We start from the raw sequence: 20,687 nt of genomic DNA, 5'->3' as shown, positions 1-20,687 counted from the left end.
CATCTTTGTTGACCTGCGGGCCGCTTTTGATCTAGTGCCGAGGGACAAACTGTGGAGAGTTTTAGCAGAGTTGGGTCTGCCGACCTACCTATTGAATATATTGATCAGACTCCATATGAACAACTATGCCCAAGTTAGGTGCGGGAGACATGGTGATCTATCGGCCCGTTTTCCTGTGATGAAGGGGGTACGCCAGGGGTGCGTCCTGGCCCGAACGCTATTTTGTCTTTACATCAATAGCTTAGTAGATCACCTACTTGGTGTAAAAGATAATGATGCCCCAAGGTTGGCTACTGGGCGGGTGCCCGCTCTGATGATTGCAGACGACACTTTGCTGCTGTCTATAACGTCAATGGGCATCCAGCGCACCCTGGATGGCTCTGCAGCCTTCTGTGCTTCGCGCGGACTAGAGATAAACTTGGATAAGACTAAGTTTATGATTTTTAATCCCCCGAAACAGACTCGTCCTAACCCTTTCTTGAACGGTATTCTTCTAGAAAGAGTCAAAACATTCGATTACCTCGGTATAACTCTGACGGAAAACTATGACTGGGGTTTTCAGACTGCAAAGGCAGCCCTTAGATTATCCCAAGTAGCGGGGGGTATTAGTAAAGTCCACAGAATTTCGGATTTTAAACCTGCAGCTCCGGTCTTTGAAATCTATATACTGCAGGCCAGAACGGCTTCAATGTATGGAGCTGAATTATGGGGCCATAAAAGCACATCTAACCTCACAAGGGTAAAACATGGCTTCATGAGGTATTCTCAGGGCTTACCAGCAAGTACACCGCTCATCCCCTTACGATTGGATTTGGGGATAGAATCGATAGAGGAGTTAGTAGCAGCACGGCCTATTCTTTACTGGAGGAGGCTGTGGTCAGTGCCTGAATTGGTTTCCTATAGAGAGGAATTTACAGAGGTTTGGGCTCTTTTAAAAAGTAAGAACATTCCGTGGCTTCTACATATTAGGGCACTCAGTAATCGGATTGGCTTATCTGAGTTGCGGGAGAACCCTGAAGTAAGTTGTTCAGGGATAACCAAATTAGAGCTCTTGTGCCATCTGAGGTATCAGAATCTAGTAGCTCTACAAAATCCACTACTGTGGGAAGACTGACAGTAGAGTTCTTCCAAGTAAAAATCGAATCAAGAAAGGAGGACTTCTTAGATGTAATTTATCCTCCACTTGCGAGGTAACTCTATATCCAGCTTAGGCACGGTAGCCTCCCACTTAGGGTCTTTACCTCTAAATGGGCTAACACGGAGAATATTGCGTGCCCTGCATGTAATTACAAGCAAGAAGATGTACGCCACGTTCTGTTTTTTTGCCCTGCCTACTAAGCAATAAGGAAATGCTGGTTGATTCCACTATGTAGGAACCTAGGATTTAGGCATTGTGTCCAAGCGTGCAGGGTCTTAAGGTATGATACCCACCCCCCCTATTGTTTTCGCTGTATCACGGTTCCTATTTGGTATGTGGCGCAGACGGAAAAGCTTTGTATAATAACTGTGTTTATTCATGTATTTTATACCATTTGTTTTGATAACCATCTAGTTTAATCAACTTTTAGGTCTATTATATATGACTGGACCGTTATTTATTGTTTTATTATTCTGTGCTACTGTGTATGTATTTTATCTGCAATTTTATGGTCCGTCGACCGAAATAAAGTTATCAAATGAAATCATTGTTGATATATCAATGAACTGCCATCCAAAGCCGACTGGAAATGGCCCCACTGTTTTGATGCAGTAGATAATGCATAAAATGAGTAGCTTTCAAGAGTGTCCAGTGGGATTGGAGAAGAGTGGTTTTAATTATAGGATAACAGCACGGGTGCTTAGACAGATGTTAGATCTAATTGTTTCCAAGCAGACCCTCTTGGATGAGCGAAAATCATGTATTCTTGTACAGATTTTTGTGCAATTATCTTAGAAAAACAGGTGAGGTCATTTTGAAGTCCATGTCTTTAAGTTTCATCATTGCCTTTAGTTTGAAATATTTATGAATTTTGCAAGGAAGAATCTCTGAGCTGTGCTGTATCAAGACATGCAGCAGGTGAATTCAATCATTTATAGCTCCATTTTCAGAAACACAAAATGTATGTATATAGTTTAAACCTCAAGGCATACACACATGACAAAACCCCAAAGGAAAACAGGGCCCAACAACCACTACACCATCTGGATTTGGGCACAAATTCTCTATTGGATGAACACAGTCGGTTGTGCTACCACTAACTCATTGTAATGCAAGGTGTATACATTTTGTATTTGTGTAAATGTGCTTTGCCATGAAGGAAGTGGTTTGTGTATGTGTTTAAATATGGGTATGTATTAGGAGAGTGCAACATTGCATAATATTTTGCAGTGAGATTGCATGTGATTTCAACAAAATTAGGCAAAATTACGCACATAGTTCAAAATGTGATTTTCTGTTAGCTTGTGTGAAATTTAAATGTGAGGACGGGCCTTGTGTAAAAAAATCCACATGCGTTACCAACAGGGGAGGGAAAGTGAAGAAAAAGTCTGTTGGCAAGATATTATCTACTGGAACCTGTCTCCCGTGATCTAAAATATGACGTAAAACTGAATAATGCGGAATTTTGAAAATCAGACGTCACGCAAAATTCACAAATTTAGCAAATTTAACAATTGTAATTATATTCTGGTTGGGCTACACACATATATACATACATACGTTTGTATATATGTATACATACATATAATATATATATATATATATATATATATATATATATATATATATATATATATATATATATATATATATATATATATATATATATATATATGTGTGTGTGTGTTTGAACAAAATGCCTTCACGCTTCGGTAAGGTAGACACGCCCACAGGCAACTGCTTAATAAAGAGATGTGGCAACAACAATCAGGTGATCTCTCAATGCCATTTTGTAATAGCCCAGGAAGAAGAGGCGCTAAAGCCTCCAAACGCGTCAACTTGTTCCATCTTAACAAGGGAGGTGTCTGTGCTAGTTCGATGAGGATTCAGCCCGGATGGGAGGAGTGCGGCAGAGTGACCTTACCGAAGCGTGAAGGCGTTTTGTTCAAACACATTATCGAGGGCTGTCCAGTCCTGGTAAGGAGCACCACTCTCAGCGGAGCCGCGCATATGGGAGAGCTGAGAATTGAAACCGTTTCAAGCTTGCCAGCGCTGCACCCCACAATAATTGGAGTGAACACAGACAAGTCCCCACCTACTCAAGGTGTAAATAACAAAATATAATGAGGAATGGACATTGAACGTACTGAAGGTTTTTTCAAATTCACCTGATAAAACTTCAAGTCCCACAATGCAGAACGACTTGTAGACACGCCCACAGGCAACTGCTTAATAAAGAGATGTGGCAACAACAATCAGGTGATCTCTCAATGCCATTTTGTAATAGCCCAGGAAGAAGAGGCGCTAAAGCCTCAAAACGCGTCGGCTTGTTCCATCTTAACAAGGGAGGTGTCTGTGCTAGTTCGACGAGGATTCAACCCGGATGGGAGGGGTGCGGCAGAGTGACCTTACCGAAGCGTGAAGGCGTTTTGTTCAAACATATTATAGAGGGGTGTCCAGTCCTGGTAAGGAGCACCACTCTCAGCGGAGCCGCGTATATGGGAGAGCTGAGGATTGAAACCGTTTCAAGCTTGCCAGCGTTGCACCCCACAATATTTGGAGCGAACACAGACAAGTCCCCACCTACTCAAGGTGTAAATAACAAAATATAATGAGAAATGGACATTGAACTTACTGAAAGTTTTATGCAAATTCACCTGATAAGACTTCAAGTCCCACAATGCAGTATGACTTGTAGACACGCCCACAGGCAACTGCTTAATAAAGAGATGTGGCAACAACAATCAGGTGATCTCTCAATGCCATTTGGTAATAGCCCAGGAAGAAGAGGCGCTAAAGCCTCGAAACGCGTCGGCTTGTTCCATCTTAACAAGGGAGGTGTCTGTGCTAGTTCAACGAGGATTCAGCCGGATGGGAGGGGTGCGGCAGAGTGACCTTACCGAAGCGTGAAGTCGTTTTGTTCAAACACATTATTGAGGGCTGTCCATTCCTGGTAAGGAGCACCACTCTCAGAATAGCTGCGTATATGGGAGAGCTGAGGATTGAAACCGTTTCAAGCTTGCCAGCGCTGCACCCCACAATAATTGGAGCGAACACAGACAAGTCCCCACCTACTCAAGGTGTAAATAACAAAATATAATGAGGAATGGACATTGAACTTACTGAAAGTTTTATGCAAATTCACCTGATAAGTCTTCAAGTCCCACAATGCAGTATGACTTGTAGACATGCCCACAGGCAACTGCTTAATAAAGAGATGTGGCAACAACAATCAGGTGATCTCTCAATGCCATTTTGTAATAGCCCAGGAAGAAGAGGCGCTAAAGCTTCGAAATGCGTCGGCTTGTTCCATCTTAACAAGGGAGGTGTCTGTGCTAGTTCGACGAGGATTCAGCCCGGATGGGAGGGGTGCGGCAGAGTGACCTTACCAAAGCGTGAAGGCGTTTTGTTCAAACACATTATCGAGGGCTGTCCAGTCCTGGTAAGGAGCACCACTCTCAGCGGAGCCGCGTATATGGGAGAGCTGAGGATTAAAACCGTTTCAAGCTTGCCAACGCTGCACCCCACAATAATTGGAGCGAACACAGACAAGTCTCCACCTACTCAAGGTGTAAATAACAAAATATAATGAGGAATGGACATTGAACTTACTGAAAGTTTTATGCAAATTCACCTGATAAGACTTCAAGTCCCACAATGCAGTATGACTTGTAGACACGCCCACAGGCAACTTCTTAATAAAGAGATGTGGCAACAACAATCAGGTGATCTCTCAATGCCATTTTGTAATAGCCCAGGAAGAAGAGGCGCTAAAGCCTCGAAACGCGTTGGCTTGTTCCATCTTAACAAGGGAGGTGTCTGTGCTAGTTCAACGAGGATTCAGCCCGGATGGGAGGGGTGAGGCAGAGTGACCTTACCGAAGCGTGAAATCGTTTTGTTCAAATACATATATATATGTATATATATATATTTAACCACCGATTCTGTCCCAAACGAAGGGCGCACTTTGCACAGCTGGTGCGCGTGGCAGGACCAGCTTCGAACCTTATTTCTCAACAAAACGAATTACACACTGCACTCTCCCAGGGGGGTTGATTTCAAAAAACGGTTTATTGACAAGCCATCACTTCACTCCTTCCTCCACCAACACGTTTCGACCGGCAGGTCTTGATCATGGTGCAAACATTAGTCCCTCTATAGTTTCTCCCATTTATACCACTAGCCCAGTTGGCATTTTAGGTGCATTCTGGGACGGGTAGTCCAAATTTACAAAAATCACCCAATTTTGTCATAACTGTCAAAAGAAATGGAATTAAAAGGTATTAAGCAATTATATATTACAATTATATTCTGGTTGGGTTACACACATATATACATACATACATATGTTTGAATATATGTCTGTATATATATATATAGATATATATATATATATATATATATATATATATCTATATATACATATATATATAGATATATATATATATATATATATATATCTCTATATCTATATATATATCTATATATAGATATATATATAGATAGATAGATATATCCACAATGAGACTCCCAAGTGCCTTCATGCTCGACTGTCTCAAAGAAACAATAAGAACCAGCACTCACGTTGGTTCAAAATCTAATCCAGTCATGATTTAATTAGTGCACAAAATTCAAAACAAACGCATTTCAGCCTAAGCCTTCGTCAGTGTCGACGGGCGCCGTAAAAACAGACATACATATAGTTAAAATAACATAAACTAAAGAAGGATATTTCATTCACAGATAGTGGGTGCCATATTGAAATGTGCAAGTGGTCTATAATTCATATATTTCTTAATCATTTCATTGATTTCTTGTTATATAAAATTACAATTCGAATCATTGTAATTGAAAAACAAGTCAACATGATTTTTTCAACATGATTTTTGAGATATATATCTGAACGGAAACAATTGTATCCAGTCAAGAGTCCATACCACCGACAATATCATCTACTGGGAAATTGATTTCATCATTTTTTCTCAGCCTATTGCGTGCCTGTTTTCACACACTTCACTTGGCCCTTTATTAATTACATGCAAACTATACCGCCCTGAATGGGCATTAGTACTCAGACCCTTTATGAAGTGTATACATCATTCATATAACCCTGGATGGGCATAAGTAAGTTTTACGGACCACTTAACTCAATATTCTCATTTAACTCATAAGTCCAGCACTATAGAGCCAATTAATCACTTCCTTCATAATCACAACAATATTCATCATCTGCTCACCGCTTGCTTCATAAATGAGTCACCAGTTCCTCCCCTCCATTCAAGCCACTTGGGAACTTCATCTGAAGATCGATAATGTACCTCAACTCCAGGTGTTGTAGTTTTTCTCCCTGTCTCCTCCCCTGATATCACTAGGGATACAGTCCAGACAGAAGAACTGTAGGAGTGCCATATTGCTCCTATGATGGCTTGCAAAGTGGCGTGCCAAGGGGTAGTTGGCCTCATTATTTGCTATTGCTTGTTGACGTTCCAGGATTCACATTTTTACCGGATGTATGGTACTACCCACATAACACTTGCTGCATGGGCATACCAGACAATAAACCATATGGGTTGTGGTACAGGTCATGAATTTCCTGATTTTTCTTTCTTTGTGGCAACCTGGAATTAGATATGAAACCACTCTTTTTGCTACTCGTGCATGCTTTGCATTTTCCACATGGATATGAACCATATAAATCCTGTATACTGGGGCCTGATTTGAAGAGGGATAAATGACTTTCCACTAGATGATCTCGTATGGATCTGGATTTTCTAAATGATATTTTGAATAGTCTGGGAGTTCCCTCCTGTCAAACTTCAAAGGATACACTGGAGCGGCCCCCTCAGGAACAGAAGCTCTTACCTCAACTCCCCTCCAAGCCAAGACCAAAGACAACCTTGAACTTGCTGCCCATAGAATTAGCCCGGGGGGAAAGGGGAAGTGGAAGACAAACAAGAGAGAGACAAGCTTCGGACACTGGCTCCAACCCCGGTCTGGTCTGGAATTAGCTGCAAGGTAAAACACTTATTAGACTTCTGACACAACAATCTGTATGCTTGATATTTAACCTTTCTGACTAACTTTAGTGTCTTACCAGTGTCTAACTAAAAGCTATCTCCTCCCTAGGTTGTTTGTCTGTAACGTACAATATCTGATTCACAGGAAGAACAGTTGGCACCAGGAGGAACCTCTGATGCGGCAAACTTCCAATGCCAAGAAGAATTAGTCCAATAACTCTAACGAAAGTCTTTATAGCCTAGCAATAATGCTTGTTGAACTTTGGAAACATGAAAGTCTTTTATCTACCACACATTCCATAGGTGAACTAGTCTCTGAAGGCTCAAGGATCCTCTGTTCTTCAGAGTTTGACTTGTCCGAAGATCATATCACCTTTAGTCATAGCCTTAGACTCAATGAACTGTACCAAATACGCTTACTTGAAATTGGTGAGGTCTTCTCTTGACTGAAGACACTCCGGGATACTCTGCTCCGGTTATTCAGCCGAATAACTTTCAACACTGTCACTGGAAACGACTGTCTCGAGTTTTCTGAGGAGAAAAGTTTAATTATCAACAATTCTTTTAACCAGGACTAAAGGCATTCCATTCATACTTCCCATAGAAGTAGACGAGTGCGGGCAAACAAGATTCTCTGGAGGTTTTTCTCTTCAAGGATTGACAGCGAGCGCTGGAAGCTCCTGTCAGACGAAAAAAGCTGGTTGAAGTGCGTGGAGCGAGGCACGCGCATGCGCATTACCAACCATCCTCGCAACTCGGCAAATCAACTAGACCGCTACCCTCTGCACAATCCTGTGGAACTAACGACTGCCTTCTCAAAATGGCAGACTGCCACAGTACATTAATAAACGCCGTAATGAAGTTTTCCAGCATGGGCTTCTTTTATGGAGTCTCTTCTGGCGAGGCGAGCGAGTCCTGACACCTCCCCACCAAAGTTAAGTATTTAGGCTGAATGATAACAGCATTAAAGTTAACAAAACAATCAGTAAACTTCCTTAATACATTTAGTTTAAAGAAGGAGAACATTATAATTAAGGGTCTCAGTTTTCCGTTTTTAATGATTTTTTCAAAAAAATACAGACAGAAATCCATCCATTTTCCTCACTGTATTTATTTTTTAAATAGGGATAAAAACGGATATTAGTTTGCTTTTTCAGTGATTGTAAATACTGTCAGTCATGACTGCCAGGCCAAAAGCTGTGCCAATTGACAGGAAAGGAAGTCAAAAAAATAAAGCTTCCTAATAATGCTTAAACAGCTCTGGATGTACACAGTTTATTGGTTATCATTTATGGGTACTCATGACATTGACACTGGTAAGGTGTTCTTGTCAGATTGTACATTTATTGGTTACATAAATGTAGAAAAATACTAGTTTCTGCTTCATTTTTTCACAAAACCCAAAATAAATATGGATAAATAAAGATACAATTATTAAAAAAATAAATAGGGAGAAATACTCATGGAAATTCTAAAAAAACACCATAAAACTGGGAGACCTCATTATTATTAAGAAAGAAAGAGTAAACAACAGAAATTAGATAGGGTGAATCGGATGTATGGACGTTTATGAACTCTGTAGGAGGAATGTTGATGTCAATGGCGGGGATGCCTTTTCAGGCTGACCATGATGAAGCATGAGTTAGATAAAGTAATTATTAAAGTAAAAAATGTCATATGGTCCCACTAACACTTCTTTTCTCTCAGGAAAAATGCTCAAAGCTGATGAACCTGGAAATATTGTCTACCAAGGCAGTGCCTGTCTTAAGTAACTTCAAAGGTCAATCATTTTTCTAAGTTCTTGGAAGCTGATGTTCCTTCTCCACTTTGCTTCCCAAGGTCCCAGGCAGCTATTGCAAGTTTCCTAGGTCTAGTTCACAGACAGCAGAGGGAGGTAGGGTCAATCACTATGCAGCAAGAGCTCCAGCGCAGGTCTAATGTCTATTGATCGGCTGGTTCTTCAGAAAAGATTTCTTTCTTCTCCTTTATGTTCCTATGGCAAAAGAAGACAAAGTAATCTGGTCCTTGACAAGAACCTCCAGTTCTTGGGTATGAGGGGAAAGCATCCCAGGCCTCAGTCACATCCAAAAACATATGCACACAGCAGATTCATACTCTTCTGTTAAACTCAGGTACCAGTATGTTCTAAAGTCTGATAGCTGTGAGACTTCCTCATAGTATATTCTTTCTAGTGATTGGTTATTGTTAGACCTGGCATCTTTGGCGTGGTTTTGCCCTATCTTTTTGCCTCTGCCTCCTGTATTTTTGACGCTGTGCTGGATTTTGTTTTTGCTGGTTTCGATGCTTTGGACACTCTGCCACTGCTGATCAGTGCCAGAGTGTAAGTGCTCCCTGTGTAAATTAATATCATGATTGGATATACATGATTGGCATATTTGTATCACCCCGAAGTCCCTAGTAAAGTGCACTGGGTGTGCCAGGGCTGGTGTTGACAAATGCTACTAGTGAGCCTGCAGCACTGATTGTGCCACCCACATGAGTAGCCCTAAAATGGTGTCTCGGGCCTGCCACTGCAGTCTAGGAACTGCCGTGTCCTCCTGGTCAGTGTCCCCACTGACCAGGCCTACCCCTTCCCTTTTTGTGCACATTAGTCACCCCTATGGAAGGCCCAAGGTACCCCCCTGGGCAGGGTGCAGTGTATGTAAAAGGTAGAGCATGTACTAGTGCAGGTGACATGCTCTGGTAGTGAATTATAGCCATTTTCGTTTTTCACTATTGTAAGGCTATCTTGCTCCATAGATTAACATGGGGGATTCTGGCTACAGTGGCTTCCAGCATTTCTTCCCATAGGAACAAGATAGGACATAAGTAACTAGTATCCCTGAACTCCGAATTTAATAACACATCTTTTAGGAAAGGTTGTTTTTAAATCCTGTGTTTGAGAACAGCACTTTTAGAAAGTTGCTGTTCTCTTGTCTGACCTTTCTGTGTGCCTTGGCCTGTTTGTGTATTGACTGTCTGGTTTGAGAGTGACAGGGGCTGGGGATTCCCCAAGGAGGCTGGCTGAGTCAGCCCTAGGCTGAATGACTGCATTTGCAACCTGAGTGGTGGGAGGAGATAGCACCTGGGCCTGAATAGGGCTGTGCCTGCCTGCCACAATGCTGGCTCCACCTCCTGCTGGGCGGCTGACGACCCTGCCCCTCACTCCCCAGGGTTTCAGGAGCAACGCATCGCTTGTTTTCAACCGCACCAGCTTCTGCTTTTGGAACTTTGTCGCAACTAAAAGGTACTGTGAGTAAACGTGACGCAACTGTGAACTTTTCACGCATCTGTGGATTATTTTATCGCAACCTAAAAGAACTTACCTTACAACCTCAAGAACTCTTTTGAAACCATATTCTTCAACTGTGTATGTTGGATTTTTGTCGTTTTGGTCTTGTGTAGTTTAGATTAAATACCTTTATTTTTCTAAACTGTTGTGGAGTCAGTTTGTGGTGTTTTCACTGTGTTACTGTGAGTGTTGGTACAAATACTTTACACATTGCCTCCTGAATAGCCTTGACTGCTCGTGACAAGCTACCTAGAGGGTGAGCAGGGGTTACCTCAGAGGGTTTGCTCCTTACCCTGACTAGAATCAAGGGTCCCTATTTGGACAGTGGTACCTACTTCGGCCGACTAGAGACCCTCAGTTCTAACATTGTTGGTCAGCGGTGCGGATTGAACTTGTATTTGTACTAGACCCACAGTGATTGGTGTGCATCACTAGTGAGTGCAGACCACTACGCCACCACATACTGCTGGTTTTTGATTTTTGATTCTATTTTTGAGTACCTCTTCAAAGCATCATGTCTGCGAAAGGAAAGGCACTCAGTGAGGGGGCAGAAGCAGAATTGGAGATTTGTATTCATACAAAGCGGGGCAACGTAGGAAATTCTGCCTTGAGTTTGAGTGCCCCATAAAGAGCGCCTACAGAAAGGAGGAGCTGCAGAGAATCTTGAAGGCCCATTGGGAGGCACACGAGGGAAATGATGATGTGAATGGAGAGAATGGTTTTCAAGTCACAGATCTGCCAGTGGGCAGAGTAGGCTCAGGAGCTGGCAGCAACCACTCCGGTAGGGGCCTCACCCCAGAAGAGTTACAAGAGAATCAGGAAGTGAGTGAATATGACTTGGAAGTCATGAAGATGAAAATGAGGCAATTGGAGTTGAAGAAAAAAAGGGCAGTGGAAGACAAGAAAGAGGCCCGTGCCCTAGAGGAAAAGAAATTGCTTTTGGCTCATGAGTTGAGCATGAGAGAATTGGATCTTAAAGCCAAGGAGGTGGAAGCCAGTTCAAATGGTGGCAGCGTGCAGCCAGTGCATGGGGTAAAGTATATATTCCCAAAGACCTGGTTCAGAACTACCATAGAAGTGAGGATATTTATGCCTGGTTCACTTCGTATGAAATTGCATTGAAGATGATGGTGTGCCTGATCAGTATTGGGGGGGGGGGCCTGTGGAAACATTTTGAGGCTTCTGGGAGAAGTGCTCTAGAACCCTTAGAGATGGCAGGTGCCATGACCTACCCCAATATGAAGGAGGCCTTATGTCTCAGGTATGGCCTTACTCCAGAGCAGTATAGGCTGCAGTTTAGAAACTCCAAGAAGAGAGAGTCTGAGACTTGGATGGAATGTGTGAATCCGTACTCACGTGCACTGGAAGGTTGGATGAAGGGCAGTAAAGTAACTGATTTTAAGGGGTTGTTGCATTTAATCAGGTGGGAGCACTTGAGTAGTCTTTGTGTTCCAGAGCTGCGCCAGCATCTTTTAGACAGCAAGCTGACAGACCACATTGAGCTTGCTAAGGAGGCGGACCGCTGGACCAGTACCAGGGTACACAGAGGAATTGTGGGTACCACAGCCAAAGGTGGGCAAGGTCCCCAGCAGAAGAGTGGGGGGGACAAGGGTAACCAAAAGGAGTTCTCACAAGGGCCCTAAAATAGTTCCCAGGGAAAGGAATCCCAATCCCCCAAACCTAGACAGCCATGGCCCCCTAAGGGCAGGCAGGACAATAGAGACAGAAGAGATAACCAAGGTCCCCCTACCTGCTATCACTGCAATGAGGTGGGCCACATTGTTATAAAATGTCCCAAGAAGAAGACAGCACCCACTGGTGCTCCCGCCCCAGCGTTAGCAAGTGTAGCTTTGGGAAGGGATTTGGTTTCTAGTGAATGGGGGAGCTAGCAGTTATGACCCTTGTCTCCCTAGGAGACCAAGAGATGGTCCAGGAAACCTTACTGCCCTCTAACACTAAGAAGTATGGGCAGAAGGTGACCATCAATGGGAGGGAGGTTGAGGCTCTGAAAGACACAGGAGCCAGCGTGACATCCGTAAGGTGTCAGTGGGTGTCTGAAGAGCAAATCATCCCTGATGTACTCCGCCCTGTAGTGGCAGCTGACAGCTCAGTGCGCCTCTGAAAGCTGGCACATGTTCCCTTTGAATGGGGGGGAGTCTCTGGTCTTTTGGAAGTAGTTGTCAGTGATGCCTTGCCTGTAGACTGTCTGTTAGGTAACGACCTGGAGAGTTCTCCATGGAAGGATACAGAACACAGAACTCATTTGGAGATGTTGGGTTTGCCTGCGTGGATCTGTGTGACCAGGCGTGCTATGGCAGCCAGTAAGGGTGACTCAGCAGAACTGGAGCCTGAAACAGTGGCCCAGAGACCTGCCAGGAGAGGAAGAGGCAGGGGGGCGGGAAACCCGCCCCAGCAGCTCCCACGGTCCAGGAAGGAGCAGAACCTGAGGGGGATGCCCTGGAACCTAAAGGGGAACAGGTGGCCGAACTGGGAGACCTACCTGAGCTGATCCATTGGCAGCAACAAGGTGGTCCCTCCAGGGAGGAATTCTGCTGGGCGCAGAAAGAATACCCTTCCCTCATTGGTCTGCGGCAACAGGCGGCAGACCAGGCAGTATGTGGAGCGTCCAGAGATCACTTCATCTACTGGGAAGATGACCTACTCTATAGCGAGCCTACGTTTGCTGAGCCCTGTGCAGCCCATGTGCTGGTTGTACCCGAGCACTTCAGAAACTTCCTAATGGGTCTGGCTCATGACGTGCCTCTTGCAGGACATCTGGGCAAGACAAGACCCTGAACCGGCTTGTCACCCACTTCCACTGGCCCCAGATGAGAAAGCACGTTGGTTCCTTTTGCAGATCTTGACAAACCTGTCAAGCCAGTGGCAAGACTGGAATGAAGTTGAAGGCACCCCTTCAACCCTTCCCAGTGGTGAGCACCCTTTTTGAGCGGGTTAGCAGAGACATAGTAGGGACCCTGGACCCCAAGACAGCCTTAGGCAACAGGTTCATCCTGGTCTTGGTGGACCATGCCACCCGGTACCCGGAAGCAGTCCCTCTCAGGACAATCACAGCACCCGTGGTGGGCCGTGCATTGAAGGGGATCTTTTCCCGTGTGGGGTTCCCCAGAGAGGTGGTCTCCGACCGAGGTACCAACTTCATCTCTAAGTACATGAAGTCTCTGTCGGAGGAGTGTGGGGTAACTTATAAGTTCACCACTCCTTACCACCCTCAAGGAAATGGGTTGGTTAAAAGGTTCAACCGGACCCTAAAAGGTATGATTATGGGCCTAGCGGAGCCCATGAGACGGAAGTGGGACGTCTTGTTACCATGCCTGTTGTTTGCCTACAGGGAGGTGCCTCAGAAGTCCTTAGGGTTCAGTCCCTTTGAGCTCCTGTATGGCCACCCTGTTAGAGGACCTCTCACACTAATGAATGAGGGGTGGGAGAAATCCCGTGGGAAAACCCCCCAGGATGTGTTCAGCTATGTGCTGGCCATTCGCAACCAGACACAGCGCTTCAGGAAGCTCGCTCAGGAGAACCTGGAAGCTAGCCAGGAAGAAATGAAAAGATGGTACGACCAGAATACCACTCTGGTCGAATTTCAACCTGGGCAGAAAGTGTGGGTGATGGTGCCAGTGGAGCCTTGTGCGCTCCAAGACAAGTGGACTGGACCATATGAGGTGGTGGAAAGGAAAAGTAAGGTAACCTACCTGGTTAACCTGAGGACCCCCAGGCAACCCCTGAGAGTCTTGCATGTGAACCGCCTCAAACCACACTTTGAGAGGTCTGAAGTGACAATGCTCATGGCTACAGATGCAGGAAGAGAATAGTGATCCTCTCCCTGACCTCCTGGCAGTTAAGGAGCAAGGCGGGTCAGGGGATGGTGTGGTCCTCTCGCCCACCCTGACCCCAGAACAGCAAAGAGACTGTCGCCAAGTGTTGTTGGGTCAGTTCTCCTCTCTGTTCTCCCTGACCCCAGGTGTCACCAATTGGTGCGTCCATGATGTGGACACTGGAGATAGTCTGCCTGTGAAACAGAAATTTTACAGGGTAGCTGACAAGGTCAGGGCCAGCATCAAGGAAAAAGTTTCCAAGATGTTGGCTCTAGGGGTGATTGAGCCCTCCAGCAGCCCCTGGGCTAGCCCAGTGGTCTTGGTACCCAAAGCTGCTGTGCCCGGTGCCACTCCAGAACTCCGGTTTTGTGTGGACTTCCGTGGGCTCAATGCGGTCACGAAGACTGACGCACACCCCATCTCCAGAGCTGATGAGCTTGTGGATTGGTCGGGAGCTGCCCAGTACCTCAGTACCTTTGATTTGACCTCTGGGTACTGGCAGATTGCCTTAAATGATGGAGCCAAAGAGAGGTCTGCATTCTCAATGCCAGAGGGGCACTTCCAGTTCCGAGTCATGCCCTTTGGGTTGAAGAATGCCCCTGCCACCTTCCAGAGACTGGTTAACCAGGTACTGTCTGGGCTAGAGGAATTCAGCGCTGCATACCTGGATGACATTGCTGTGTTCAGCTCCACGTGGGAGGAACACTTGCAACACCTCTGTGAAGTGTTGAAGGCTCTGCAAAGGGCAGGCCTCACTATCAAGGCCAGCAAGTGCCAGATAGGGCAGGGATCTGTGGTGTATTTGGGACACCAGGTGGGGAGCGGCCAGGTGGCGCCCCTACAGGCAAAGATTTATACCATTCTGGCTTGGGAGACCCCCAAAACCCAGACAGAGGTGAGAGCCTTTTTAGGTCTCACCGGGTATTACAGACGGTTTGTCAAGGGATATGGCACCATCGTTGCCCCCTTGACAGAGCTGACTTCTAGAAAGCAGCCCAAGAAAGTGAACTGGACCGAAGCCTGCCAGACTGCTTTTGACACCCTGAAGACTGCCATGTGCACAGCTCCTGTGCTCAAGGCACCTGATTTCTACAGTGAGTTCATAGTGCAGACAGATGCTTCAGAGCATGGTGTGGGAGCAGTACTCTCACAAATCACTGAGGAGGGAGGAGACCAGCCGGTAGCTTTCATTAGTAGGAGGCTACTTCCCAGGGAACAGAGGTGGAGTGTGATTGAGAGAGAAGCATTTGGTGTGGTCTGGGCTCCAAAGAAGCTGAGGCCCTACCTGTTTGGGACTCACTTCCATTTTCAGACCGACCACAGGCCCCTCAGATGGTTAATGCAGATGAGGGGTGAGAACCCAAAACTGTTGAGGTGGTCCATCTCCCTACAGGGAATGGACTTTACAGTGGAACAACGCCCTGGTACAGAGCACGCCAACACTGATGGTCTGTCCAGGTTTTTCCGCCTTAGTGATCAGAACCCCCAAGAGGGTGGGTAGTTCTCCCCACTTTCAGCGGGAGGGGACACGTGTTAGACCTGGCATCTTTGGGGTGGGTTCCCCCTATTTTTTGCCTCTGCCTCCTGTATTTTTGATGCTGTGCTGGATTTCGTTTTTGCTGGTTTAGATGCTTTGGACACTCTGCCACTGCTGATCAGTGCCAGAGTTTAAGTGCTCCCTATGTAAATTGTTATCATGATTGGATATACATGATTGGCATATTTGTATCACCCCGAAGTCCCTAGTAAAGTGCACTGGGTGTGCCAGGGCTGGTGATGACAAATGCTACTAGTGGGCTAGCAGCACTGATTGTGCCACCCACATGAGTAGCCCTAAAATGGTGTCTTGGGCTTGCCACTGCAATGCCTGTGTGCAGTCTAAGAACTGCTGTGTCCTCCTGGTCAGTGTCCCCACTGACCAGGCCCAACCCTTCCCTTTTTGTGCACATTAGTCACCCCTATGGAAGGTCCAAGGTACCCCCCTGGGCAGGGTGCAGTGTATGTAAGAGGTAGAACATGTACTAGTGTAGGTGACATGCTCTGGTAGTGAATTACAGCCATTTTCGTTTTTCACTATTGTAAGGCTATCTTGCTCCATAGATTAACATGGGGGGTGCTGGCTACAGTGGCTTCCAGCATTTCTTCCCATAGGAACACGATTGGACATAAGTATCTAGTATCCCTGACATCAGAATTTAATAACACATCTTTTAGGAAAGGTTGTTTTTAAATCCTGTGTTTGAGAACAGCACTTTTAGAAAGTTTCTGTTCTCTTGTCTGACCTTTCTGTGTGCCTTTACCTGTTTGTGTATTGACTGTCTGGTTTGAGAGTGACAGGGGCTGGGGATTCCCCAGGAGGCTGGCTGAGTCAGCCCTAGGCTGAATGACTGCATTTGCAACCTGAATGGTGGGAGGAGATAGCACCTGGGCCTGAATAGGGCTGTGCCTGCCTGCCACAATGCTGGCTCCACCTCCTGCTGGGCGGCTGACTACCCTGCCCCTCACTCTGAAAGGAAAGGAGAAGCCAGGCAAGCAAAGTGCTCAAGCAACACCCAGAACTGGTTCAGACCGGGCTCAGGGCCCACTTGCACAAAGAGAACAAATACTTTTAGGGGTATAAGTACAGGGCCCCTGACAACAGAACATTAGATCATCCTGGAATCAAGAAGGAACCTCTGCCAAGGAGAAAGCTGAATCTGAAGAAGGAAGACTGTCCTGCTGTTGCTCTGCTGGACTGACCTGTTGCTTTGCTGCCAAGGAGAGGGCAAGGACTTTGCTGTTGTGCTATGTCCCCTGTCTTGAAGGAATCTCCAAGGGCCTGAGAAGAGCTGGCTCCCTGCTCTGAAGTCCCAGGAACAAAAGGACTTCACCCCCAACTTCCCTGAACTCTGCTGAGAGAGTTCTGTCCTTTCCTAGAGTGCTTGATCCAGTTGTGGGGCCTCTGGAAGTTGTACCTGTACTGGGAAGCTTGAAACTAAGCTTGAGAGACTTTTTGCAATTGAAAATGTATTGCATCTCTCGCTGCGGAGCGCATCCCTGACAGTGCGAGAAGTTTCCCACTGCTACGAAGGTCGAGATCGTCGCAGCGCCTGTTGCCGCTGTCAGAGCCGTCGCATCCTTCGTTTGCGGGACGCACCCGATCGGTGCGGGAAGCCTAACCTGAGTTAGTGTTAGCCAGTGTCGTCGCAGAGCCTATCGTCGCTGGGTGAGATCGCCGCACTGCTTGCTTGCGGACCGCATCACGTCGCTGCGAGTGTCGTCGCAGAAGCTAGCGCATCGAGGAGCTGCGAGAGAGAAGATCACCGCTGGTTCGCACATCGTCGCCCCGGAGATCGTCGCAACTCCAGAGATCGCCGAATCGTGCCTTTGCGAGAACAAACTTCCTACGGAACCTACGTACCGGAATCCATACAAGTGGCCTTCCTCCCCATACAGACCGGATTCGTCGCAACATGCCCCCTGCTGCAGCGGGACCGCTGCATCGCCTCCCCAGGGTCTCAGGAGCAACGCATCGCTTGTTTTCCACCGCACCAGCTTCCGCTTTTGGAACTTTGTCGCAACTAAAAGGTACTGTGAGTAAACGTGACGCAACTGTGAACTTTTCACACATCTGTGGATTATTTTATCGCAACCTAAAAGAACTTACCTTACAACCTTAAGAACTCTTTTGAAACCATATTCTTGAACTGTGTATGTTGGATTTTTGTCGTTTTGGTCTTGTGTAGTTTAGATTAAATACCTTTATTTTTCTAAACTGTTGTGGAGTCAGTTTGTGGTGTTTTCACTGTGTTACTGTGAGTGTTGGTACAAATACTTTACACATTGCCTCGTGAATAGCCTTGACTGCTCGTGCCAAGCTACCTAGAGGGTGAGCAGGGGTTATCTCAGAGGGTTTCCTCCTTACCCTGACTAGAATCAAGGGTTCCTATTTGGACAGTGGTACCTACCTCTGCCAACTAGAGACCCCCAGTTCTAACAGTTATAAAATACAAATCTATCCTGAGTCAGTTCTGACACCTCAGTTCAACCCTTTTTTGCAGCAGATTGTGTATTGCTCCTGCAGACAGTCTCAGAAAATCCAGTTTGTATAGTTTCACTGACACCACTGTTGCATCATAGCTTGGACCTCCATCATCTGACATGCCTTTGTTGTATAGGGTTGCAATCGATGCAGTGCCAGAAGGCCCTGTCTGTTTAGGGTGAGCTGCCCGTGCTGTTGTACACTGTTCGCGACCGAGAAAATGAAAAAATAATGGCTCCGGCTGCTTTTAAGAAAATTCACAGTGTTTCGACAATGTGGCCTTTTTTGTTTTTCAGGAGGAAATTTCCGTGTTGGCGGTTTGTTTCTGAAATACAAAAAAAATACTCAATGGGTCACCATGACGCGGCATACTTATGGCACTGCAGTTTCATCTTAAGTGCTCTTGTGGTGTTGGCAGGAGCACTTTCAATTAAAATTTGCAGCCAACAATATGGCAGGCAATCCCAAATGTTGTATGAGGGTGGTTGATTTGGTCGTTTCCCTGTTAAAGTCTTGAGATTCCCTTTGTCTTCTAAATCAGGACTACCATCTGTATGCATTTGTAAAGCCTTTATGTGCAGCAGTTAGGATTAAAGTCCATCTTATGGATATCTGATTGATAACCCCACTTGGATCGACATTTGTCAATCTATTAATTTCTTCTTCCCCAGTACCGCACCTGTCTACGGCAAGTGATTGCAATAGGTTGTTAGTGATAATTACAATATCCCACAACACCCCCTGGTACACTTGGCATAGGTCATCTGGTGCCACTGTCCCTTTCTCTTTCAAACATGGCTATCCCAGCCTATCTCAGAATTTTGCTTGTGAAGCAACATCAGTCCCTTTGCACGTGGTGGAAAAACGGTGCAATATAAGATTGTTCTCTGTGTAGAATGTATCCATAAGAAAAAACATGAATGGGATGGCTGCGCTTACTTTTCAGAAATAAAAAAAATCCTTTATGCATCCCTATGAAAGTACTTCCTGTAATGAAACATGAAACAGCCAATAGCATGATCTCAGAGAAGTTCAGTCCCCTAGGCTGAGTGAAAGTTCACTCTATGCATATTTTTTAATAATTTGTAACAATATGTATATCAGATAGATGCGCTGTCAGGCCAGACATAAAAAGGAAGACTACGCATAAGCTGTTCAATGTTTTCTGAAAAGAAAACTCAGTGACAATCCTCAGAGAGACAGAGCGAGTTTAGTGGTGCATTTCCTTTATAATGATTGCCTATCAGTAATGTGTTGTATATTTTTCAATCAGTCTTTCATCTACATATCATGATTGCCCTCCTTGTACTTGAAGCATCCTTTTCTGCATCCTTCTACTTGTAATTCTTTTATGTTACTCTTTTTGCTTCTGCCAATTTGATCTACATCTACTGAGACCCATACCTCTCTTTTCTCTCTGATTTCTTCTTATTTGTTATTTTACTGCGGGCCTTATTTAGAGTTTGGTGGACGGGATGACCCATCAAAACATGGCGATTATCCCTTCGACCATATTAGAAGTGTCATGGACTATGATGTGATTGGATTAGGGTGGACTGAACATCCCCCACACTTCTGAAGGAGTACCCGTCCATAATCCCATAAACAAGGTTCCATGACCTTGGATACGTCTTAGCTTCAAACCCTCCTTCCTGTTTCCACCACTTCTTAACAGTCTGTCTCTCAAAGTGTTTTTAATAAGATTCCTTTGTCAAGTAGGTTCTTTAGAAGGCGTTTATTGAGATAGGCCATTCCTAGCATCCGTGTTTTGAAATAACTGAATATGCATCGAGGTAAGAGTGTGTCATTTGTAGAAACCCATGTGGAGTGTGTTAATGTTGCCTGTGTCTCTGAGGCTTCCAATGACCTGCATGATGCTCCAGGTGACGGTCAGCATAACACTAGGGTACGCTTTGGGATATGTATTTCTCTTCCAACCAGTATCTAATTAAGGCACTACTGATTGTGAGCCTTAAATTGGCACATTCCATGCATTCAATGCTAAAAGGGGAGGCCCAGCAATCAGAACACTGAAATGCTCCACTGGAGACAATGAAGTGACCCGGTGACCCTCATGGCTGGTACTGGCCGTCTGCTCCAGCATTCCAATGTTTGAAATTCTGTTTCTCACTTTTTAATGTATAATTCTCTATCCACAGACTGTGGAATGTTATAATAGCTCTTCTCAGCAGCAATGAATGTTGAAGGCCCTCAGTCTCGTTAAAACTTTGGATCCGGGCCTTTAACATACGTGAAGGCCCTCAGTGGTGGGCCATAAGGCTTAATTACATCGACCCAGGGGCGGATTCGCAAGGCGGGCATTCGGGCATGGGCCGAAGGGCCGGTGCCTCAGTGCCCTCTGTGGGCCATTTTTTTCTCCCCTGTC

This window comes from Lissotriton vulgaris, chromosome 5 (genome assembly GCF_964263255.1).
Source record: "Lissotriton vulgaris chromosome 5, aLisVul1.2, whole genome shotgun sequence".
Lineage (NCBI taxonomy): Eukaryota > Metazoa > Chordata > Amphibia > Caudata > Salamandridae > Lissotriton > Lissotriton vulgaris.
This window is presented reverse-complemented; position numbering follows the sequence as displayed.